The sequence below is a fragment of the Cryptomeria japonica genome, chromosome 1 (genome assembly GCF_030272615.1).
Source record: "Cryptomeria japonica chromosome 1, Sugi_1.0, whole genome shotgun sequence".
NCBI lineage: Eukaryota > Viridiplantae > Streptophyta > Pinopsida > Cupressales > Cupressaceae > Cryptomeria > Cryptomeria japonica.
The window spans coordinates 102055800-102083597 of NC_081405.1; positions in this window are offsets into that span (position 1 = coordinate 102055800).

A 27798-nucleotide genomic window follows, 5' to 3' on the forward strand; every position below is an offset into this window, starting at 1 on the left:
TTCTGAGTTTTATTTTATTTCAGAGCAAACAGACCAAGAGAAAAAGCTAGGTCATCCGTAAAGAGCAACAAATATGAATCTCATGTTTTAGATCTTTTCGTATGGAGGACATATATAGAATCAAAATTCAAAAATATAGAAGAACTAAAACTACATCACTATAATTGTAGAGGAAACTTTATCATTATTATCTAATGTATATATTATTATATTTTGATTAAGATTTGGTTGTATAATTATTTAGTTAAATTATCAATTGGGGTACATGTACGGATATCAAATCGGTACAAAATTGCAAAATCGGTTAAAAAAAATCTTTAAATACGGATATGAGTACTTCTATATATATGTGTGTATGTATCTATATATGTATATATGTACATATGTATATATACATATACATATACATACATATACACATACATACATGTATATATACATATACATATACATATATGTATATATATGTGTGTGTGTGTGTGTGTGTGTGTGTATTAATATTATTATATAATAATATAGGTCTTCAAACATGTAGTGTCCCAGTTAAAACACCTCATTGGTGAAGCGACCACCAAGGTTCAAATCCCTCCTAGGCCACTGATCTTGCATGCCTTGTGTTCATGAATTTGATCAAGTGAAATGTGGGGATAAGGTCCCCGTTTGTGAGAGGGCATGTTGTGTCACACTAAAAAGCGTACCAGATATAGTTTTTTTTTGAAAAAATAATATAATAATATATACTATTACTATATATTATTATATAATAATATTATAATATACTAATAGTTTTATTTTAAATAAATTTTAAACATAAAACAAAACAAATAATTAAATATGTTTAAAATTTTAATTTAAAATATTATTAATATATAATAATATAAATTATAATATTAATTTAATTTTAATATTAAATTTTAATCTCTTAAATCTGAAAACAAACCAAATCGAATGATATAAAAAATAATATAATAGAGCAATGCTAAAATAAAAGTAAAAGTAGAAGTTTTTGAAAGTCGATCACAGGAAAGAGGGATGGGGAGGAAGACGAAGATGAAAGAGAGCAAAGGAGTGGAGGAAGATGATTGCGGGAGTAAAAAAAAAAACACAACTTTTTCCTTATGGAACATGCACGCAATGCTACCAAAGACAAATAAATGGAGATGCTCTAAAATGTAAGCTATTTTTGTATGCATATATAGTTTAGATACTTATGAAAGATTGCTCTGAAAGTTGAGCACTTTTGTGTCTTCTAGGGCATCATTTTCGACTTGGATGCCCCTCAATCTATATGTAGAATCATAAATTATGTAGGACTTTTGATAGGTTGGGTTCACTATTTTGGGGGTTTCTGAACCATTTTCATCTATGTGGGTAGATAGGGAGATAAAATGTTGAGGCGGTGTAGAGATAGGCTTCTCGTAGCTGAATAGATCAGTGATTGAAACATGATAATGTAATTGAAATTTTTTTATGTCAAAATAACGGGTGTTGGCCCATACCATCTATTTATCCACCAAAAAATATATATATCTAGGGACACTTAGAAGATATACCACTTGTATAAAGGATTAAAATTCCTACCATTTTGACCTAAAAAATTGATTAATTAGACCATACCACACATACTCGCAATAATAATTGAACCATCCTCTTAGTTTATTCTAAGAGTGTTAGATCTATGACTCATGAAAAATCCATGAGTCAAGGGTTAGGAGAAAAACTCTCCACATCCCATAAAAGTATAAACTATATAGAAATACACTAACCTTAAAAACCAATTTTAACATGGCATGCATCTTTAATTTTTATAGTTAACTATATGTGCATTTGTTTATTAGGGCTCATCACTGATAAAATGCCTAGATACAATTATCTCATAAATCATCTACAATACTATATCAAGGGATGTCCATTACAAAACTCAATTTAATCATCCATTAAATTGCAATTGATAATATTTTGAAATGTAGTATCAAGATCAATGGGTCTAGAATAATAAATCTACTTACAAATAAATGTTTCCCTACCCTCTAGAAATGATTTAGAACATGCCACATGGATTTATATGTACATACTTTGTTATTGATATTGTATCTCAATAAATGTTATTTTATAAAATATCGTGTATACATGTATATGTTATATATAATTTTAAGTATGTATCAATAATTGTATTTAAGTATCAATTCACTAATATTAAACATACAATATCATTTAGCACCTAATTTTTGTATATTGGTCAATAGTTATCTTATTTTATTCACTAAAATTTATATTTAACTATTAAATGAGTTCAAATATATTTTAAAGCATAATTTACCTTTAAAATGCTAGGGTTGGGTGGTTGTAGGGTCTACATATGTCAAAATCCAAGGCCATAAATGTGGGTAGGTTGAATAGGTGCTTAGATGCAAAAAAAATCCATCAATACTACCCTAGACATGTGCATGGATGCCACTACTTCATTGGGTAGACTGACAAATTTAATCACGTGAAAGTATATTTGGCAAGCTAGAAAATTGGCCAAGGGAGTGTCACTAAGAAAGGTATATGCATGGAAATTTTAACCAATGAAGGATGCAAGGATACAATGATTAGGATATAGAGATACTAAGTGCAAGGGAAGAAAAATATTTCTAGGGAATCAAGTTTTAGGATAACTTGTACAGACTAATTTGTAAGAGAAAGGTTGGTAGAGGAAAGTTTGATGATAAATGAAAGTTAAAAGAGTGAAAACATAGAAGGGATACAAATTAGAATTCTTAGATACCAAATGTAATATAGGAGTGGGATTAGGATGTAGGCATGCTAGTAGACGAGTAGGGAAAATATTGGAAGTACAAATTAGATGAAATGGTGAAAGAATGGAGATGTTTAGTGAACAATGATTCAAGATGCAATGATGCAAAGTAAAAATAATGTGAAGATAAATTTGGAATGAGAAAATCCTAAACTTTAAAATAAGAACTTAAGGAACTTCAAAAATGGGGGTTGAAAGGAGAAGCGTGTAAGGAAGAGAAATACAAAAAAATTCAAATAGACTTGTGGATTGGGGATTTAGAATACCTCATACAATTTGGAGAAATGATGAATAGGTTTGGAACTATATAGTCAAATTCATAAGGGTGAGTAGGGATTAAGAATTTGGCAACACAATACCAAATTTGGAAGAAAAGGAAGGCTCAAAATCATAATGAGGTTTTTTGTTTGTAGACTAGGATATGATCTCTTTTTGAAATTATAATAAACAAAAAATGTAAACCACCATGTAGAAGAATTTAGTACTTGGGAGGATCAAATCCTTACATATTGGACCAAAAGAAAGTACATAGATTTGTGAAAGAGCAAAAAACATTAGATTGTACGGAATAGGATTCCACAACACCAGTTTCATTTAGGTATAATAGTGTGGAAAATTTTGGGAGATTTACAATAGAGAAGACTAAGAGAGGAAGGGAGAACTCTAAATTCCAAAGAAAAATGAGAGTAGGGTAGTAGGGTCACTTAGTATAATTTTGAAGGTTTACAATTTGGGATTCAATGATGCGTTTAATATCAAAGGAAAAAGGATGGTTGCAAACAAATATTGGGAACTCGAAATAAGAGGAAACTAAGAATTAGGGTTGTGTAGTGCCCCTACCCTAGTCGACTTTGTAAAAAACCAGTTTGACCTTGGTTGACTTCCTATGTGGAATTCTTGAATGGTTGATTTATCGTGATGTAATGTTGTAGATTAGATAATATGATTATTGTGCGTACCTGTTAATGTGCTTTCGCATCGATTCTTATGTAATTTTAATTGTTTCCCTAATTTTTTCTTTTGATCTTGAGCTAACACCTTCATTAAATAAATATGTATGTGTATATATGTGTGTGTGTGTGTGTGTGTGCGCGCGCGCTTGTGAGACTCTTCGTTGCAAGAGATTGCAGGTACAGTACCGCCGTGGTGCGAGGTTTGTCTTCATTTGGATTCGCAGGGTTGAGTATACCCCTTTCATCCTTAGAATTTGGATTACGTGGTCGTAAAACCCTCGTCTTGCCGTAGTCATGCTCAAGTGAGCGTCATGTGTGGTCCGTCGGTTTCCCTTTTCGTTTGGGTTGCGGGTAGTGTGTTTGGTCGGCTTTTTTGGTTTGCGTGTTGTAAAAATTGAGTATTTTATCCTAAGCTGTTAATTCAATTTTAATGTGTTCATTTACGCATTAGTAATTGAGAAATTTAAAATAAATAAGTTGCTTTTATGTGATTAATCATTAATTAAAAAGATCGCTCTATTTATGTGTGTAGCAAGTTTAATTTAATGGTTAATTTTAAATAACGAATTTAATTTAGTGTATGCATTTTGAAAAGGAAAGATTTAAAGTTATTCGAAATAGAAATAATTAATCCCTTTTTTTTTTTTTTGAAATAGAAAGGTTAATTTTTAGTTATTTAAAGAAAATCAATTTTAATTAGAAAAGCAAGTTTTATATTTATATTTGATATAGTTTTGAAAGAATGGATTTGGAGATTTTATTTTAATCAAAAATATTTTACCCTCATTAAATAATTTGAAATATAAATGATAATTTTCTTAAAATTAAGAAAATTAGAAATCAATTGAGGAAGAGGCATTTCGATTTTTCTCAATTAGAAATAAATGGTGTAAAAGCATTTAAAATTCAAAAAAATAAGAAGTTTGGGAGGATATTTTAAATGCAAAAAGGGGTTTTTTGTTTTTGGGGGATTTTGAGGGAGAAAGGAACGCAAAAGATTGGGAGGAGTGGGGAGTTCACATCATCCTCTTCCATACTGCATTGATTTTGATTTTCTATTTCAGGTTAGTGTTTTGCCTTGCTATCCTAAAATATGTATGCAAATGTTGGATTTTGTTCTATGTATGTGTTGTGAGTTTTATTTTGTATTTATATATTTGTATGTGTTTTGTGTTGACTCCCCTCGTGGTTGAGAGCAACCTGTGTGTGCGATTGAGGGAGGGAGATCCCATGGGGGAATACTATTTATTTGTAAAAAAAAAATAGTTCAAATACATTGACAAGAAAATAAATTTATTCATGTGAGTGAAGAAATACAATCCACAAATGTGGAATTGAAAATCAAACCCCTCTGCAATGCTATGAAAAAAAGATGCAATATATATGATTAGTACTATGGCCATTCTATGAAAAAGAAGTGGATATTAAGTAGAGATGGTTATATCCACTAAGTCCTTAAAAAAAATACAGAGGAAACAAATAAAATGAGCAATAGGTTCAGAACTATGATATTTTGGGGTTTCCTGGCGGGGCATTACAGGTTGCATAAGAGAGGTGCTAGCATGAGAAAACTTTGAATCCCACCACAACTAGAAATCGACTCAATTCCCCCATACTTAGAAATGTTTTTTTATTTTTATAATTTAAGCACATGATGGGAAACTAATAGAACTAGCACAATGAAGAGGACATAAAAAAAATGGGGTAGGGAATTCAAGTTACTTGGTACTACCTCATTAAAGAGATAATAGACTTGAAAGCCCACTAGGGTGATAGGGATTGGGGGTTTAGCACGCTATAGTGTCTAAGTATAAACACAAGAAAACTCTAAACATGTGAAATGTAGTGGGCATTGGAACTTGATGCAACCATGTTCTTTATTGTATTCTTAAAAAAATCTTTGTCAATCCACATAAGGGAAAATAGTGTACTAGAGATTGAAACACAAGGAAGTGAGGTATCAAAGGTGCACTTAATAATTCTAGTAATTGAGGAGGTAGAAGTTTGAATTTTTGGATCCAAGGTGGAGATTGAGGAATGAAAAAATTATTAAAACTAAGTACCCATGTAAAGATAATCCCAAAAATTTGAATGATGTGGGATTTAGGATTGCACAATAAAACATGATTATTTGATAGGGTGGAAGAAAACTTGGAGCACCCATAATTGATAAAACACTCAAATTCAACCCCTAGGACTTACAATCTTGAAAAATGGTTCTCTTCAAATAAATCAATGATGTAAATCCCCTAGAACTGACCTAAGATGCACAACCCTTGGAAAGATAAAGGATTTCAAGCCACAAAAAAGTGTAAATAAAGAAAACTTTAGATGAGAAAAGAAATCAAAAGAGAGGTTCCCAATTCTACTAACAAAAAATAGAGTGTATTAAGTGAAATTATATTATAAATAGACTAGCAATTACCTAATACATAATGTTTTATATAATTCATACATTTTAATAGAAACTTACCAATTATTCTTCTTCTATCTTTGAGCTTGCCCTTCTGCAATTCAAAATTTCTAAACCCAATCTCAAATCTAACTTGACTTTAAAGTGCTTGCATAGACTTTTATTTGCTCTTATCCATGATATAAACCTTGAAAAAAAATTGTTAGTGATGAAAAAAGGGAGCTTCTTCTTTGGCTTAAGGAACAATTCTTCACCATTTGAAAATAACTTACAAATAAAGTACACGTCGCCTTTAAATGGTTATTAAATAAAGGGGCTAGAAATGTTAGACAAAATTTTAGCAATGGTGAACAACCTATATTTAATATTTGATAGTTGTCACTTTCCTCTCGTAAATCTAGTATATATATCTCATATCAAGTAAATTAAAATTCTATATTAATTATCAATGTCAGATAATATTTTTTAGATCAATAACATCATGACATTAAAAGATCACAAATATGCGTGTAAATACACTTTTCAAAATACTACTATTTTTGAAAGTGTGCCTTATGCCCTCAAATGCCCATCAAAGAACTTAATCAAAGTTGCTAAATCTCACACCACATCAATAGTTAATAATTATTATCTTTTCAATTCAATGACAAACAAGTTATATGCTTTTCTCTACAAGTTGCTTGCAATTAAGTAGATCATGATACATATACTTGCAACGTACTTTGACCACCCACTTAATGTATCCAAGATCATTAGATCTTCAATTCATATCAAAACTCTTACGGATCAATAGTTACCAACTATGATAGTATATCAAGAAATCTCTACATTAAACCTCAATTTAATCATCTATTAATTCACAATTGATAACATTTTGACATGAAAAGTAAAAATCATTGAACTGCAATTGATAACATTTTAACATGAAATATAAAGATCAATAATCTTAAAATAAAAAACCAATCTATAAAAATACATTTGCCTAACCTTAAACAAAATATTTAAAACATATCATATGGATTTATGTAGCAAACTTTTGACAAATTATTTTAAACTTCCATAAAACTCAAATAAAACAAACACTGGATTCTAAAAATGAGATGGAAACATTCTATATAAGTTTTAAGTGGTTAAACACCTCTATACGTGCTTATAATATTTCCACAAAACTTAGGAGTATCTTTTTGGACATTGATGTGCCTTCTTCTTTGTCCAATTCCTTAGTAAACAACAACAATGATTTGATAGTGAATCTTGTTTTTCAGAGTTCTCCAGAGTTAAAAGTGAGGTAATCCATATAAAGGGCAAGAAAAACGAATCTTTTCATAAGGACAAACATAGAATCTCAATTCAAAAAATGAATACTTACTACATCACATTATAATTCAATAATATAAATATTTTTAATATTTTTTATACTTTATTTTTTAAGTATACTATACATATAGACATTTCAATTTGATTGTATAATATTTTTAATATCAATATTTTATGGTATTTTATATCTATGAGGATGAAATAGAATTAGAGAAGAGAATGATGATAGAATATGGTACATAATATGGATATTGAAAAATGATATACAATCAAATGTAAAAATTTATTAAAAAAATGATAAAAGAAATATGAAAGAAACAAATGAATAAAATCAAATTTTCAAGTATTTGCAAGCAATACTATTACAATCAATGCAATTTTATAATTTAATTTATTATTAAAAAAATGATTATCGACCAATAATATTTATAGAAAACATTTAAAATGAAAAAGTTTTAAATTTCATAAAATATAAATTAAGATTCACCTATGATGTTTTTCTATATGTACCATAATCTTCATGGATCATGTGATAATTAACTATTTGAAATTTCAATATAGATAAAATATATATATATATATATATATATATATATATATATAATATTTTTCTTAAACATAATTTTTTATTTCTTTTATTTTTTTTTATAAAAAAAAACTTCACTTGTTCAAATCCGCGAGCACAATGATCCAGCAGGGATTTGAATCTTGATGACCACTTCACCAACGAAGTGTTTAAACCGTAATACTACATATCCGAAGACCATAATATTATATTTCTATTAATATAGATATTTAACACCACCACAAATTTATTTTTAGTGGAAACAATAGGTTGTGTATTTGATACACCATCAGTTATTTTTACTGCAATTTCTAATGTCATTCCACGTGTATTTTTCAAACGAGAAGTAAAAGCACACCCAATACTCCCGTTTGATTTTGTCAAATTAGATTTACTCCATCTACATTTTAGAATTTATATAGTATAGATTATAAGAAGTGGAGAGATTTCCAAATGGGTAGATGTTTCATGTTAGGAATACCAATGCCTTAAGTAATTTTTTCTTTAGGAAAATGTTATAAATTGCTGGTAAGTATATTATAATTTATATAATATTATTGGTATATAATAATAAAATTTATTAAACATATTTTTTTTAATTTATTGTTTATTGTATTAAATTTATATAATTCAAAAAAGTTAAACATGTGTTTTTTTATATTATTTAATTATATATTGTAGAATTATTATATATTATATATTATTGAATAAACATATAAAATTAATAAGTATAATATATTTTTTACATATGCTATTAATTTATATTATTAAATTTTTTTATTAACTATTTTAATACACTGTAAAATAAAATTATATAATATAAATGTGTTATATTTAAATATTTTAAATAATATTGTATACTTATTTTTAATCTCTGTAAACACTGTAAAAAAAAATCAATGTTTTATTTAATAGTTTTTTTAGGTCTAAGTGATATTTTTAGTTTTTTTATCAAAAAATATATTAACTACAATCATAGGAATTGTTAGTGCTTAGAATTGCAACCCTCAAAATTCATAAAATATCAAGTATTTGTCTTATGCACTTGTTCTATTTTTTTCCTCATCCAAGATAGTTTCAATGCCTCCATACATTTCAAAAGGTAACTTCATGTTCCCCCTTATACTTAAATTATTCACCCAAGTGTCAAAACTCAAATTTATCAAAATGTTTTCCCTTAATGATCATTGAATCACCTTTGGTTTCTATCTCTATCCCCTTACCTCTCCATGTATCTCTTTCACTCTCTTAGCCTTCCCCCTTTATATTTCCTTTTATATCTATATCACTCTATCTACCCCTCTTTTGATCCCTATCTATCCTTGTTTAACTTTCCCAAGTTATGTCCATCTCTCTATCTATCCTTTCTATCTTCCCCTATCTATTTATATTTATCTCTTTCTATCTCTCTTGATCTCTTTCTCACTCCTATTTTTATCTATTTCTATCAATATCTTTCTCTACCTCTCTCTCCCTATCTCTTTATCTCTCTCCTTATCTATCTATCTATTTCCCTATCCTTCACTATCTCTCTATACTATTCTCTCTATATAAGTTTCCTTTTATACCTCTATCTCCCTATCCCCCTCTATCTCCTTATATCATCCTCTATCTACGCCTCCCCCTCACCCTCTTTATATATTATCAATCCCTTTCTCCCCCTCTTCTCTCTAGACCTATCTCTCTCCCTCTTTTCCCATCTTCTCTCTCTCCTCTACCTATCGGTATCGCTTACTCTCCCTCCATCTCTTTATCTTTTCCTAGCTCTACCACTCTCACTCCCTCCCTATCCCCCTATCAATCTCTCTATCTCTACCACTCTCTCCCTTCCTCTTATCAAATATCTCGTAGTCTTTATCTATTTCTCTTCTCATATAGCTATCTATCTTTATCTATTCCTCTCTATCTCTCCCTTTCTCCATATCTATTTTTCTATATTTACCTCTCTCTCTCTCTCTCTCTCTCTCTCTCTCTCTCTCTCTCTCTCTCTCTCTCTCTCTCTCTCTCTCTCTCTCTCTCTCTCTCTCTCTCTCTCTCTCTCTCTCTCTCTCTCTCTCTCTCTCTCTCTCTCTCTCACACACACACACACCCTATTACAAACATAGCAAGTAATGGATCTTGGTTATCTCCTCCATTCAATTTTATTTTAATCATATTTGGATAGTTGTAAGTGGGATCATGCATAGTTGTTTTGAAGCTATCACTTCTCCATTGAGTCCTCTATTGCACAAACAACATCATTTACTAAACAAACTACTAATTGAACTCATGTACTGCACAAATGTATGCAAAAAATAAACTACAATTTTTCATCTCTTACCTTACACACCTCTTCAACATACCCATCACACACCAAGGTGTGGTTGCTAGTAAATACATTTATTTAAAAATAATCATCATTTTTTTTTTATGAATAGATTATTATTATAATATTTTTTAAAATTATTTTAATTTACTTAATAATTATATTATTCAATTAAAAATACTTTTGCAAAAAATCTAGCTCACTAAATTAAATAAGTAATTGTTATTTAATTTTTATCAATATTTGTTTTTAAAATATTCTAATAGTTATACAACTAACGATTATTTTTTAGAAAAATATTATTTAATTATTAATATTATGTAATTATAATTTATAATTTTATTTTATATTAAATTTATTAATAATTGTTTTACAATTATTATTTTTTATTATTTTTAAAATAAAAGATATTATTTTCAATTGATAAATATTTTTATTTATTATCAATAAATGTGTTTTATTTTAATTTTAATTTATGTCTCTTCCTCTATTTTAAATTGATATTTATATCTTATATAGTTTTATTTAAAATATAAGTGTGTGAATTTATTTGATATGTTATATTTGAATGCTAATTTGATAATATAATGATATGAGATGAAATGTAAAAATATCTTAATGATTGAAATTTATAAAGTATAATTAAATTTCTTACAAATATTTATAAATTAAATTGATTATAAACATACAATAATCAATCTTTTCTAAAGATAAATCTATTGGAACTACACATTATGCTATAATTTTAAAATATTCTACATTCTATAATGGCAACAAGAGGTGGAGAGCAATAACATGAACCTGTTAATATTAAGATTGATTTTAAATATAATATTTTCAAAATAAAAATCACATAAAATATATTTAATATTTTTATTTTTTTTTATGATTTTTTAATAATGAAAAGAATTTTTAAATTTAAATATAAAAAACTAGACATAAATAATAAAATTCTATAAATTAGAATTAAAAAACTCTAGGAAAAAATAAAAATAATGTAGATAAAAATAAAATAAAAATTTAAGGTAAATAAAATAGTTTCAGTCGATTACAATTACAATTACAATTAATTACAAAACTAAAAGACAAATACTCACCACTATGTGGCATGTGTTCTCTTTAAATTCAACTCTATTGTATCATTTTTTGAGTTTTTACAACTAACTTCAATTCATTTTTGTTATTTTTTCTTTTGGTTGGAAAATAAATCTTACAAGTTAAAAGAGAAATACTCTCTAGTTGTACATAATGGAGTGTGTAATATGCTTATTAATAGTTCTTATTGAATTTAAACCATGTCCAACATAGATATAAATCTATTTATATGCCTATGTGTATATTTTTTTTTACAATAACTTTTGTATATTATCATAGAAAGACTATTTTGAGGTTGAACTAATTCTATATTTCATATCCATAGAACTTAAAGATTAATATTTATTTATATGTATTTAGATACGTACGTACATACATACATACATACATACATACATACATACATACATACACACACACATACATAGATACATGCATACATACATGTGTATGTGTATTTGTGTATATGTACTTGAAAATTATTTGCATTTGTGTGGGGTTGCATGCATGGATAGAAGAGGATGAAGTGTCTACTGAATTGTTCAATAAAAATGCCCAAGGTGACAACTAGTTGATAAATAAACATTATTACATCTAAAAACCACACTTCAAGAAAACTCCAAGCGGGACTTGGCCATACACATCATATGTTATGAAGATGTTGATTAAAAGAAAATTTAAGACTACCATCATGATCTCATTCCCCACCAAACTCCAAAATAGATGTGATGCACAAATGAATACTCAAAAAATTGCTTGAAATCTATGCAAAAAATCATTGGACCATTATGAATATTTTTTCCTCTATAATTAGAACATTAACACAAACCTTCAAACATTTTGCCACAAACACCAGCAATTAAGTGATAGTATAGAATTTTCCGTCCCTTAGTATTTTTGACATTGAAGCATCTTGTCAATCATCAATGAATTTCATGGATATGAATTCTTTATCATTCTCTAAAGTCAAATTAGCAATTCTATCTTGATGTAGAAGCAATCTTGCATCACCTAAAATATTGCATTTTCCTGTTGTTTTGTAGTTTTCTTTAGTTGTTTTGGAGCCCATGATGACACTTACGAGGTGTAGGACAATCAGAAGCTTGTAATGACCAAAAATATTCATCTACCATTTTTAGTAAGTCGGCCTATTTGGGTTCATATGGACATGCAAATTGACCCCAAGGATAAAAATTGAAAAATAAAATTATTGGTGAGAATAATTTATCAAAGTTTCGTCTCGAGAAATTTATCCAATGTGTGTTCAAGCTCAAAATTGAGGACCTTAGAAGCCCCAAAAGAGTTTGAAAATTGGACAAATAAATCTTTAGATTATTCGGTGTTGTAGATCTCTTCATGAACTTTCCAACGATATGTTATAATAGCAAATCAAACACCCAGGTCAAAAGTTATGGTTCCTAGAAGTCGTGCCACCAAAACTCAAGTTTCAATAAAAAATCCACCTAGGTGAGTAAATGAACTATTCAACTATAGGGTGTTAGAAGAAGGAAAGTTACACTTACTAGAACATTATAAGGTGGTTATTGGTGCTAAATAAAGGGGTAAATAGCTAGGTTACAGAAGATAGTTCCAGAAGTGTAAACTGTGGCTCTAGCTTGCATATTATTGTAATGAGAAAGCTCATTGCGTTGTAGCACGTTATTTTTTTTAATGTTGTGGTTTCATTTAATTAGGATAATAGGAAGCAAGTGTTTCCTTTCTTGCACTTTCTATTTATTTCTCTGTTGTTGTTGTGTATGTGGGTTTGTAAGGGGAGTACCCTTCATCATACCTGCTAGAGAATTTTCCACTTTGAAACAATGATTGGCCAATTTTTCCAATAATGGCAAAATAAATTCCATGGAATAAGACAATAAGAATTTAAATGATTTGTTTTAATTGCATTAATTACTATCATAGAATCTTTTTCAATTTCAAGTTTTGATAGACCCATTTCAAGAGCAATATTAAGACCCAATAGGAGACTTTGAATTTGAACATCATTATTTGTAATATCGAGAAGATATTTTCTATTAGCAATTATTACTTTTCATTTAAAATATCTAACAATACAACCTACACTAGATTTAGCAAGATTTCCTATTGAATACTAGTCATTGTTTGATTTTGCAAAGAACTACTCCAAGGGACAACATTTAGCATTCTTTCTAGATAATTTTGAAGAGATGGCCTTGATAGACCCATGAGAGGGGGGAAGTTCAAGGGAGGCTCACTTTTTTGAGTTAGCTAACTAAAATATACTTGAAATTGATTTGGACTAGTTTTACAAAAGCACTCAGAACACAAAGATACAAATATCAAAGCCTAGAATACCAACAAAAGTGCTTAGATATATGGAGAGAGAGAGAGAGAGAGAGAGAGAGAGAGAGAGAGAGAGAGAGAGAGAGAGAGAGAGAGAGAGAGAGAGAGAGAGAGAGAGAGAGAGAGAGAGTAGAAGAAACAAAATTTGAGAGATCAAACATGAAACAAAACTTCACCACTAGAACTAGCAATATCTAGAACAAAAGTAGCAAGAACAACTTAAGCATGAAGACCCTCACACTTGCATGATAGAAAAGATATCAGCTAACTAAAATCCTGAGGAAAATAAACTGGTGAAAATATATGAAAATAGAAAGAAAAAGAAAATTTAATAAATATAAAAATGAAATGCATAGGTAAGGAGAAACTTATGGTTAAGGTCTATAAGTCTTAGGAAAAGATTACAAGACATTGTGTGAACTTCTATGTAGAGCACTATTTCCTTGTACGGATTGTGAACAAAAAAGATGTCTAGGAAGTGTGAAAACCCAACATTTCAATTTACCCAACCTAAAACATTCAAGAATAGGAAACACATCGAAAAACACAATATAGAATAAATAAATTTAAGAAATAAAATAAGGCTTTAAATGATTGAATAAATAATGGATAAATTTACAAATAAAAAAGTACTTTCAAACCTGTGTGGTTGAGTGCTCCAAAATATGTACATGCATGAAGAAAAGGGAAAAAAAATGGAGGACTATTTAGGGGTTTGCCTCAGTCAAACCCTCATTTTGGTCTTTTTGACCGCTACGGGAAATAAAGATAGATAGACAGATAGATAGAAAATAATGTGGGTGTTCTTAGTTTAAGTTCGTCTAGAGGTAAGAATAGTAACAAATGAAAGATAATGGATGTGATAATCCCAAGGCGTTCAAGGGTACAAAAAATGAGTGTAATAAGTATAATAGACAAAAATAATATTATGTGCAAGGCTTGAGAAAGCCAAAGAGAGTAGTAAATATAGATAGAATTCTATTAGAGACTTTTAGAGTCTTGTAAGAAGCTATAGAGAGTTGTGTGTGTGATTGAGTGCAAGTAGAGCCATTAGAGAGAAAAAAAATTAAATTAAAGGTTATATTTCAAAAAATGAGAAGAGGGGGAAAAAGGGTTAATAGGCAGTTGGGAATCATTCCAAGTTATTTGCAGTTACCTCAGAATGTGTCACATGGAAAAATGATTGAAAATTCTTACCAAATAAAATGGTCAACATCAGCCTTAGAAAACCATCTCAAGTGTTTGAGGAAAACCAAGATGGTCAACATCAGCCTTAGACAACCATGATGAATCTTCAACAAGCCTTCATTCCTACATTTAATCAATGCATAATCAAATGGGGATTGCAAGAAAGTAAATCAATAACACAAAGAAATATAGAATTGAACAAACATATAACATGTTTACATAGAGAAAACCCTTTCAAAGAAAAAATTCATAAAAAAGAGAGGCCTAAGTTTGTATCATCTTCAAGAATAGAGATTGCATAAATCCTTCATTTCTCCTCTTTAGTATTCACTCATTCAACACTTACAAATAGAGTTTGCACTATAACTCATAATGCAATATTTCTACTACCATAACTTATTTATATAGCATTTTCACCCTTCAAATGGGAAACCAAGTCGGTTATCATATCTCAATGCCTCCCTTGGTTAAATTTAGGCATTCAATACATAATCCAATATTGATTGTAACTCCATTACTCACATCTTACATATAAACAACTAACATTTCCTTATAGAAACTTGATTTGGCATATCTTATATATAATTACTATCTTCGTGTGGATGTATTATAACCATTTCAAACATCACAAGTATCAAAAACAACCTCATGGTAATTAAAGAATCCAAAACAACCTTGTAGTCACACAAATCTGTCCAGCTTAATTAAATAAATATTCACTATTTATTTGATTAAAAATCCACTAGCCATCAGTTAATTAAATAAATATTTAATTAATTCATCTCCAAACATTCTTCTATTAATTAAATAAATTATTCAATTTATTTTAATTAATTCATTAAACCAAATACAATTCAATTAAATAAATAAAATCGATTTATTTAATTAAATCCCCCTTTTCCTCTTTTAAATAAATTAAATAAAACATTTATTTAATTCATTATCCCCACCCCCACTTGCATTTTCCTACAAATGCAACTTGCACACATTTATTGAAATAAATGAATTTTTATTTTAATAAAATCCTATTTTCCCTCACCCACCAAATCCACTTGCAAAATCTAATCCCCTTCTAGATTCTTCTAACCCCTTCCTAATTAGCCTAATCCATCTCCTAATTATTGTCACATTCCTAAGCAAAATGGAGTCACTTCTCAAAGACTCCAAAGTCTTTGAAAAGCATTTAATGCTTTGTGTGTTCAACAAATTAACCCCCAAAGTCTTCCAAGACCACTAATGGCTCTTACATGACCATTTATGGCTCTTACATAACCATTTATGGTTATTTCAAACTTGTCCCCCCAAACATTTATTGTTTTGACCATATTCATCCATTTCACATTTGCACAAGAGTTTATCCATTGGATAAAAGCTTTATTCTTTGAATAAAGATTTTATTCATTCAACTAACCTTGACTTTAACTTCCAAAGTCATGTCAAGCATTTAATGTTTATTCCCTCTACTCTCAACCTATCTCACATTGACACTTGTCATCCTGGGATTGGGTTGAAAGCCCTCACATGGATTTGAAATCATTCAATCCCGACCCTTGTTGAGATTGCTCAATCTCAACCATCCATTGCTCCATTTTTCCTATAAATAGAGCCCATTTCTTCATAATCCAGATCCTGAAAACTTGTATGCATTTAAGCTATAGGCATTTTTAGAGCATTTTAGCATAATTAACTCATATATTGTCATTTTGGATAAAATCAATCATTTTATTATCATCTAGTATTTTAGCTTTTCATTTTACATTAAGAGCAATATTTCAATCTCAATCCTCCATAAGCATCCATAGTGCAAAAAGCTGCTAAGAGCTACACTATTTTGGAACTTGGAGAGGAGAGGAACAAGGGAGAAAGAAACTAAGAGCATGTTAGGAGGTATTTGGAGATGCCTCATCATGTTTGCTTTGATAGTTAAATATGCTTGCATGTTTTTAGTGTCTCTCTTGGTATGCCTTTTTAGATTAGTTTTTGATTGACTAACACTAACGGTTTCGTGTCTTTTGTGTTATTTATCATTTGCTAACCTTGTGCCATTTAGGAGGGCATCATTTGGTGAACCCGACGTGAATCCAATCACCAAAAACATATCATTTTTTTTGTAACTAACATGTTTGATTGTTGGAAGTGTCACACAGGTTGTGCTTTAGCGCTATTGAACACGTTCTGGCGCTACCGACACTTTTTCTTTTAGCGCTATTGTTTTTACAATAGCGCTATTGTAAAAGTTTCAGCGCTTTTGCCACTATTCTAGCGCTTTGGTTCTTCTTCTAGCACTATTGAAGACCTTTTAACGCTTTTAACTCTCTGTCAATATTATTCTTTCAGCGCTTCTGTGTGAAATAGCGCTTCTGTTTAAACGCAGACTAGCGCTATTGTAACAGAGTTTCGTCCAAATCGCCTTGTAACCACAAAAATGGAAATTCTTAGGCTTGTGGAAGCCCCCCTTGAACATCGATTTTACTAACATGTTTTTATTTGTGCAGGTTAAAAAGTCACCATAAAAATCACAAACTTGTCTTTTGGTGCTTAAAAAATTGAAAAACACAAAATTGTATTGCTTTCTAGTTAGGATTCATCTTTATTTTGGTGCTTAAAATCAACACACAAAGTTTCTTTCCTTGCATCAAACTTAAAAATCACAATCCACACTTCAATTTTTGGGCAAGTAAAAAGAACAAAACCACTTGTTTTTTATTGTTGTAAACAAATTTTACTTCAAGCAAAAACGTGTTTTTCATTAAGTTGACCAGGATTTTCGAATTCTAGATTACAAAACGCATTGCCTTTGAAGTTAAAACGAACACCATGGTTGTTGGAGCAACATCTCCAAATAGTTAGATCACATTTGCAAATGATGGATTAAAAAGAACAAGTGTTTTACGTGTTTGGCACGCTTGTGCAAAAAGTTAGTCGAGTGGTCCTACCTCTAACACACACTATCCTCTCCCTTGGATTTCGTGGTCCTAGGTGCAAGAGAAAAGTGTTAGTAACACTCAAAATTTTATCTTTTTAAGAGAGGCCTGCCAAGGGATCGATACTCTTGGGAACGACCTCGAGCGGTAAATCCTTCGAGCCGCTATAGAAATCAGGTGAGAGCGAAAGCTGTAGCCTTGGGTATAGTTGTTCCTACAGTGTAACTGGCCGAAAGGACAAATGGGCCCCACCACTAGTTACAAGGCTCTTAAGTGAGTCACTGCAGAATGAACTTATGTCCAAAAACATCGAACATGACTAAACACCTTTAAGTAGTAACCCACCCATTCTATTGATTGAGGATATTTGCGATATAATTTAGTGCAAGACCATAGATGGTTTTACTCCCAAGATACTCACCATACATATTTCCTTGAGTAGAAACATAGCTTTTTGAAAAGTCACTTTTGGCTTGATAAAAGTGGTGACTCCCCCATCATAGGGATCATCTATTTGTTATGCTCGCGCAAGACTTAGTATATCACATCCTTACCTGCCACGGCGGGATTCATAAGGTATGTAGTACCAAAGTCGAAGAAATATCAAGATGTGGGCTAAATTTATCACAACTGGCCATTTGACCTTAGGGATAAAAAGTGTTTGAAATGTCTTCGTTTTAGTCAAGACCAAGTGCAAATTGAGCTGACTTCAGGCTTTGAAAATACACCTTAAAATACATCTAAAGGAAGGGTCATATACAAGTCCAAGGATTGGGTTGATCTAGACCCATACTCATTTTGTGCCTTTTAGGCAACATTCTTGTGTTTGTGTGCTTGCTTTGTTTTCTTGTCAAAAAAAAATCAGAAAATCACTTTCCAAAAACAAAGTATTCATCTGACCAAACATCTGTCAAAACAACCAAAAACATCAAAAACAAAGTGCAAACAAAGAGTCAAAAACTTTATGACCATTCTTCACATCTTGCGAAAGAAGAAGTGTCATCAGAATATCAACTTGAAAAGGAGACCATTAAGCTCAAAGGCTTTGATCAAAAGGAGGAAATTCTTCTATATCAATCGACAAATCTTTGTCTCCCATAGAGTCTTTCTACATCGCATGCGTCTATACATTCAAGGCAAAACAACCGAATTTAATTCAAATTCATTGAACCACAGAGCTTTTGTGCAATATAGAGCTCTGAGTTATCACAAAAATCAAGGAGGAAAGATTAATCCAAACTTCTTCCCAAACGTTTGTATCACCTACAACACAGCTCGAGAAATACCACCAACACCTGAAAGGGAAGAGGTAGAGTTTGTCCCATTTGTGACACAAAGTTTTTATTGAAGTTGAAAACATTTTCATCCATCATCTCACTCATACATCATCACTTCATCATCAATCAGTCCCAACTCTCAAAACATTAAGAGGTTCTTGCTCCGAGTTCCCTTTTAGATATTGCTTGAATCAAACACTTCACATCACTTTTTAGATTGTTTCTACATCTAGGATAAGCTCATCCTAAGAGACACATCTATGCAGGTTAAAACTAGTTCATGAGTGAATCCTCTCGTTGCTAGGTAGTCCAATCTATAACACATCTCAGATTTCTCTACACCTTATCACATCAAAATCTTATCAAACAAACAAGCAATTCAAAGAAGGAATTTCAGTTACATCCACCTTAAAAGTGCTAGAGATCCACGTGCAACACAATCCACCAATCATCAATTTCTCATTTCATCAAAAACTCATCATCATTTTCACTCAACTTCAACAAAGACTCATAAACAAAATGGCCCAAACCCGATCACAGTCCAGGCAACGAGAAATACAAAGGGAAGAAGAAGAAGAGGAAAATCTCAATGAATTTCAAGAAGCACTTGGAGGAAATGCAGATGATGAAAACCCAAGTAATCCCACTCCTGCAACAATAGAAAGAGCTCAGCATAACCCTCTCTTTAACAGATTGTTTGACGAAATACTCAGGAGCAATGCAGATGCTCACTTCTTAAGACTCGCTCAAGAAGGAGTAAAACTCCCCTCTGACTTTGATCTTGCCCAATTAAGACAAGCATCATAAAGACAAAGTCACCATGAAGAAGAAAGAGGAAGAGATCCCATAAGATATAACATTCCTCGAGGTAACCCACCACCTCCTCCTCCAAATGAAATGGAGATGTTGCGGCAACAAGTCGAGAATCTCGCCCAACAGCTTCATAGTGGTGTCAAGACTAACCAATTCTCCCTCAATGACATCTGTCCCTATCCTTTTGATAGGAATCTTTATATGCCACCATTTCCTCGAGGATTTGAAACACCCAAATTTGAAAAATATAGAGGAAAGGGGGATCCCCGCAATCATGTCCGAGAATTTCATTCCGCTTGTCTCGAAGTAGCATATGAAGACACCTACCTAATGCGCCTTTTTCCCCAAAGCTTGGGAGGAACAACCACATCATGGTTTTCTCGACTACCAGGAGGCATTAGAACATTTGAGGAACTCATCTAGAAATTCCTCGCTCATTACTCTCATAACATTGAACGCGACATCACCATGGCTGATCTGTGCAACACCAAACAAAAACTAGGTGAACTATTCTCAGTATTCCTGCAACGATGGCGCCAAATGTCTAGCAGACGTTCTCTTTAGTTGCCTGAACGAGAACTAGTGGAAATATTCATTTCCAACTTGAATGAAGAAATGGAATTTCACCTGGATGTCAAAGACACAGACTCTTTTAATGATATGATCACCAAGGGTTTGAAATGTGAAAGGGCACTCATCAAGAAAGGACTCATCAAAATCTTTAATGAACCAAAAGATGGTCCTTGCCCGCGCTTCAATAGCAATAAACCAAACTTCTGGAATAAAAACAAGAATATCGTCAATGATGGGGTTGTGGATGCCCGGACTATCCAGAATGCACAACCTGTGGTTCTGTTTGCAGGACAAAATCATCCACCTCAGAATACCACAAATGTTCCTTCCAATCAAGGTTGCATCACATCTCACGATGAACCAAGACCTCGTCAGCAAAAACAGAAACGCACATACACTCCCTTAGGGGAACCAGTTGAAACAGTATTGCGACAGCTCATTTCTCAAAATTTGGTCACTCTACCTAAACTATCAAACTATGAGCCTCAGGTCAAACCGGCATGGTGGAGAGATACTGAACACTATGAATTCCATCAAGGAAGAGGACACAAGACAAGTAATTGTCACTGATTGAAAGATCTCATTCAGGATCTTATTGATCGAGGAGAAATTAAAATTGAAGGACATGACCCAAAAACAACAAATAATGATCATCTGATGTTCAAAAATCCACTTTAATCACAAGATCAAAGGGGTCCTTCCACATCCAGGCGAGGCCCTGATACCACAGATTATACGCAGGCTGCGTATAATTACACTGTAAATCATCTGTATGATGCCAGTGGACAAGTTGCAACCATAACCTTCAAAAATCCCAACTCAAATTGCAATGTTGTTATGCGTCGCAGCAAAGTTACCATCAAGACAGCTCCACAAGGCACCACCTCCATCCCAAAGCATTACAATCTTGTGGAACAATTAGACAAAACCCCTGCACTTATATCCATTTTAGAGCTTTTGCGCCTATCGCCCTCTCATAAAACTATCTTGGATCAAGCACTCCAAGAGGCGTCAGTCCCTACAAATCTGAATACGGACCAATTTCAAGCCATGGTTGGAAGTCTCAAGTCATCACCTTGTCTCACTTTTTCCGAAAGTGACAACTCTTCCTTCCAGCAACCGCATAACGCCTCACTCCACATCGAAGGCTTTATCAACTAACATAGGATTAAGCGAGTCTTGATCGATAATGGAGCAGGCCTAAATATTTGTACACTGCAATTGGTCACAGCATTGGGATATGCGGTAGAATCAGTGGATCCTCGTCAGAAGATCACAATCAAAGCCTATGACGATGCGGAGCGTTCATCCAAAGGAGCTGTGGTACTACCAATCTGAGTGGGCCCCGTGGTAAAGCACATCATCTGTCAGGTTCTGGACCTTCCTCTACCATATAATCTATTGTTAGGGAGACCTTGGATACATGCCATGCAAGCCGTTCCATCTACCTACCATCAATGTATCAAGTTCCCACATAAAGGTGTAGAGATCACAATCCTGGGCGATGCAAATCCCTTTGCATATTGCCATAATATCAGCCATCAACCAGAGATTACCGTTCCTAATAATAGAGAAGCCATTCCTTCCACATCATAAATAAGTCCCGACTCTCTTGCCCATTCAAACACCACTATACCCAAGCAAGAAAAGCTTAAAATGAAGATAGCAGAGGAAGGTCCTGGGGAATACAACTTGAGTCAACTCTTTTGTGTGGGACAAATGCCCACTTCTCCTAGAACACATGGTAAACCACAGCAAGTACTCCAGCAACCACTAGTCATGCCAACATGTACTTTGACGCCTTTCATCCTTGGAAAGAGTCAAGAAGAAGAAACCCAAGATGAGGACTTGGCGGACTGGATCTATAAAGATCCCATCACCACTGATATACCGCGAGTTACACTTCCTACGGACCAGTATGGCAAAGGTCTCCTCATTATGCAAAGAATGGGGTATGATGGTCAAAGTGCTTTGGGATATTGCAAACAAGGACGACATGAACCTCTACTACCAGAATTCAAGCCCAAAGGTAATACAGGCCTAGGCTTTGAAAAAGAGATCTTTCCTAAACTCAAGTTCAAAGGAAAACCCAGCAAACCATTTTGTCCACCTACTGCAAAGCGGATGCCTTTCATAATCAAAGCACCCTCAAGCACCATCCCAACTGCCCCATTGAGGCTCACAACCCCAATGCAACCATCACCGAAGCCATTTAATGAACCCGTAAACCCACCAGCAGCACCACTAGCAACAACCACTGCATCAAAACCTACAGTAGCATCTATGGCACCGACAGTTCTAGCAGAAGCCACTGAGTCAACATTACCGATACTCCCTGTACCAAATCCTTTAATCCCCATCAACCTTCCTACAGCACCAATCACTACAAAGGTACATCAACCAATCACACCTGCAGTATTTAACTCAAAGGACATCCCAGTATGGTATAGTAACCGGATGCTGGAAAGTGATTCAGAGACCGACTCACATGAATGGGAATTTGATTCGATACAGCTTAATACTTCAGATGAGGAAGACACATCACCACCTCCACCACGCAAAGACATCCCTGTTTATGGAGAAGCACAGATAAAGACCACATGGGTTCCTGAACTGGAAACATCTTCCACAGACCCTACGTCTCATCCTACGCCTGATTCTGACAGGGACAGTACCATCAACGACCTTCACCATAACGTATTAACCCTCACCGATACATCGAACGCACTTAACCTAATCAATGAAGTAATGCCCATTATCCACCCTGAACTCATCGAATGGAACCAACCAAATCCCCCATGTCTTGACTTCTTCCAAAACGATGAGGCCATCATTGACTTTTTGGAATTAAGGGATAACCTACCAAGCGGGGATCACAAAGCTGGATTCGCCATAGAACTTAATAGCGCAGCATACTTCGGTGCGGATGCCAAACCTTTCAGCTGCAAAAATATAACAATAAAACATGGATCTTCTAGTGAAAACCACACTGTGGCACTGTTTGATCCAACAAAAGTAAAAAGAAAGAGCATATCCAATGGTGAAAACCCTCTCTGAGGCGCCTGAGGATGAAGGGTTTGACATTCTCCCTGATAGTACACAACAAGAACGATCCACGATTCTCATAGAGGAAACCAAAGAGTACAATGTGAGGACTCCTAAAAATCCACATATTATACATCTGGCATCTCTTCTCACTCAAAAGGAACAGCCTAAATTTATAGAGTTCTTCCAGAAGCGTCAGATCAACTTTGCATGGTCATATGCAGACATGTCTGGGCTTGATCCTGATTTAGTCATGCATCACCTTACTGTAGCAGAAGGGGCCAAACCTGTCAAGCAGAAGCTTCGTAAGATGCATCCCCAGATTGTCGTGCTAGTCAAAACAGAACTCAAGAAACTCCTAGATGTTGGTTTCATTCGACCCATTGATTATGCAGAGTGGATCTCCAATATTGTGTCTGTCGGCAAACTAAAAGGGGGCATCCGCATTTGTACTGACTTCAGAGATCTGAATAAAGCTTGTCCTACGGATGACTTCCCCCTTCCCAATATTGACATCATAGTGGATCTGATAGCAGGACATGCCATGCTTTCACTCATGGATGGCTTTTCAAGATACAATCAGATAAAGATCGCACTAGAAGATCAGCATAAGACAACCTTTACCTGTCCATGGGGCACATATTGCTGGAATGTAATGCCTTTCGGTCTAAAGAATGCAGGAGCGACCTATCAAAGAGAAATGACCACCATCTTCCATGACATGATGCATACCATGATGGAAGATTATGTGGATGACTTACTAGCAAAATCACTCACCAGAGAAGGACATCTCCACATCTTAGATAAGATCTTTGATAGACTGGAACAATACCATGTTCGACTCAACCCAAAGAAATGTGTCTTTGGAGTGACCTCCGGGAAGCTTCTAGGATACATTGTCTCAAGCAAAGGTATTGAGGTCAACCCAATGAAGGTAAAAGCAATCATGGACATGCCACCTCTAAAGAATATCAGTCAGCTAAGGACATTACAAGGGCGGCTTCAATCCATCTGAAGATTCATTGCACAATTGGCTGATAAGTGTCACCCATTCACACACCTGCTACACAAGAACATCCGCTTTCAATGGGATGCCAGATGCCAGCAAGCATTTCAGATGCTTAAAGACTATCTCATGAATCCACCATTGTTGATGCCACTAGATCCAAGTAGACCGTTGTTACTTTATATCTCAGCAACAAGTACAGCATTAGGTGTATTACTGGCACAACATAATACAGAAGGCAAAGAGTGTGTTGTATACTACATGTCTCGCACACTGGTTGGCTATGAACTCAATTACACCCCTATTGAGCGAGCTTGCCTAGCCGTGATCTTAGCAGCTACAAAATTGAGGCACTATCTGTTGACACACAAGGTACAGCTCATTTCAAAGATTGATCCACTCAAGTATTTACTCAACAAAGCAGCATTGACAGGTCGCTTGGCCAAATGGGTGATGATTCTAAGTGAATTTGACATTGAGTATGTGGACCGAAAGGCTATCAAAGGTCAAGTTATTGCAGATCAGTTTGCCGATGCACCACTCATAGGCGATCATCCTCTCATTTCCAATTTTCCAGATGAGGAGATATTCATGATCACAACAGCACAACCATGGAAACTATATTTTGATGGTTCATACACTAGGCACGGCTCGGGGGCAGGCATTCTGTTTATCACACCTCAAGGTGATAGCATCCCAAAGTCTTACAGGCTCACATTTCCATGCACAAACAACATAGCAGAGTATGAAGCCTTGATCACAGGACTCAAGTTAGCCGTACAATGGAAATTACAAGAACTACAAGTATATGGCGACTCCCAATTGGTCATTCGACAAGCAACAGATGAATATCAGACCAAGGATGATAAACTCATGCCATATAAGCATATGGTGGATAATCTAAAGACATCATTTACTACTATCACTTTTGAGAAGATACCAAGAGATCAGAATCGAGCTGCTGACGCTATGGCTACCATCGCATCTCTACTAGATCTTCCACAGAATTCAACACGCTACGAGTTCTTGGTAGAATAGCTTTGGATCCCCGCTTATGATATCCCTGAATCCGAGATGATATGTCGCCTTGTCGGTTCCGAATGCCCATGGTACGGTGAGTTCTATACCTATCTCCGCGATCATACCCTTCCTCCCAACCAATCAAATAACCAACGAAAAACCTTCATTCGCCAAACTGCTCGATATACCATTATTGCCGAAACCCTATACCGACGCGGTCTTGATGGTACTCTCCTGCGATGTCTGGAACAAGATGAGATAACAAAGGCTTTGGAAGAGGTACACGAAGGCATTTGCGAGACTCATTCAAGTGGTCCATCACTAGCCAAGAAACTCCTGTGCAATGGATACTATTGGCCATCTATGGAAAAGGATTCCTACTACTTTGTCAGGAAATGCAAGAAATGTCAAGTTCATGGCGACCTGATACATGCACCAGCTCAGGAACTGCAACCAATCACAACACCATGGCCTTTTTTTCAATGGGGTCTCGACCTTGTGGGTAAAATTCATCCATCTTCATCTAACGGCCATAAGTTCATTATTACCGCCACCGAATATTTCACAAAGTGGATCGAAGTTGTTCCACTTACCCAAGTCACCGGCAAGCAGATCGCCTCATTCATCCTCAACTACATCATCTGCCGGTATGGTGTACCCATGTCCATCGTCACAGATAACGGTCTTCCTTTCAAAAATCAGGACGTCCGTGAGCTTTGTGAGAAATTTCATATCCAACATCGCTTTTCCACTCCCTACTACCCACAAGGCAATGATCAGACCGAAGCATCCAATAAAAACATATTGAGGATCCTAAAGAAGACGGTCAATGATGTCGGTCGTGATTGGCACATTCAACTAAATCCCGCACTATGGGCATATCGAACTAGCATTCGAACCCCTACAGGTGCAACTCCTTATTCATTAGTCTATGGTGCAGAAGCTATCTTGCCTATAGAGGTTGAGATACCATCACTACAGGTTTCCTTGCATAATCTGATAGATGACGAAGCATACAGAGTCTCACGCCTCCAAGACGTAGAATTACTTGATGAGAAGCGACAAGCTGCATACAATCATCTCAAAGCCTATCAGCAGCGCATGAGCAGAAGCTATAATCACCGAGTTAGACCTCATACATTTGAGGTAGGTGATCTTGTTCTACAAGAGAATCCTCGTAATCAACCAAACAGAGAACATCAGGGCAAGTTTGAATCAAACTGGCTAGGCCCATATGTTGTCACTGTTGTATTCGGGTCCGGGGCATATCAGTTGGCTACATCAAAAGGAGAACCGCTTGCAGATCCAATCAACAGCATGCACCTAAAACGGTTTTATACCTAAGCTGTATAGAGCATCAGGCTCCCCTGCATACTAGAAAATACCAGAAACATTCAGAAAAATGTCCTGAAGAAAATACAAAAACATTCAAAAAAGTAAAGAAAAATCATGCATCCAAACGGTGAACAACCACTCCGGTGGCACCTTGGGTAAGTACGATGGTGAAAACCTGGCAAACAGGCGCCATTCGTAAAAGCTATGGCTCCATTGTCTTTCAGACTTGTTGCGATCACATCTACTTCATACACACATCCATCCATCTGAAACCATGGCTTGTTATTCATCTGCAATTATGAAAGTACTGCATGCGTCTTGCATCCGGCTTTTTCATAGTCATGTCTAAAAATGGGGGCAATCCCCTTAACCTATTGATGGAAGTGGATTCTACATTGTCTTATGATTCATTAAGTTCTTCATTCAAGCAATCATCAAAATACCAAAAACATTCAAAAATGACTCACAAAAATACCAAAAACATTCAAAACAATTCAAAATCCAAAAACATCGATAAATCATTGAAAAATCACACAAAAACATGGCAACACCTTGTACATACTCATCCATGCAGAAACCAAGACAAACATTGACAAACTACTCACACGATGACCATTTACCAATCAAACCATACAATCCACATCAACACTCAAAAACTGTCTTTAACAAGGATGCATCCTTCCTTACCCAAACCAAGACAAAAGTGACATTTTCTTTGACAAGAAAATTATGTTTAGCTATCAAATGCTTGGTTGATTTGTGAGTATAATCATTTGTTTATCTGTATCGGGATCTTTCAGCATTTTGTTTTGTATCGTTTGCGCATTATTTTCAATGAATTTCTGGG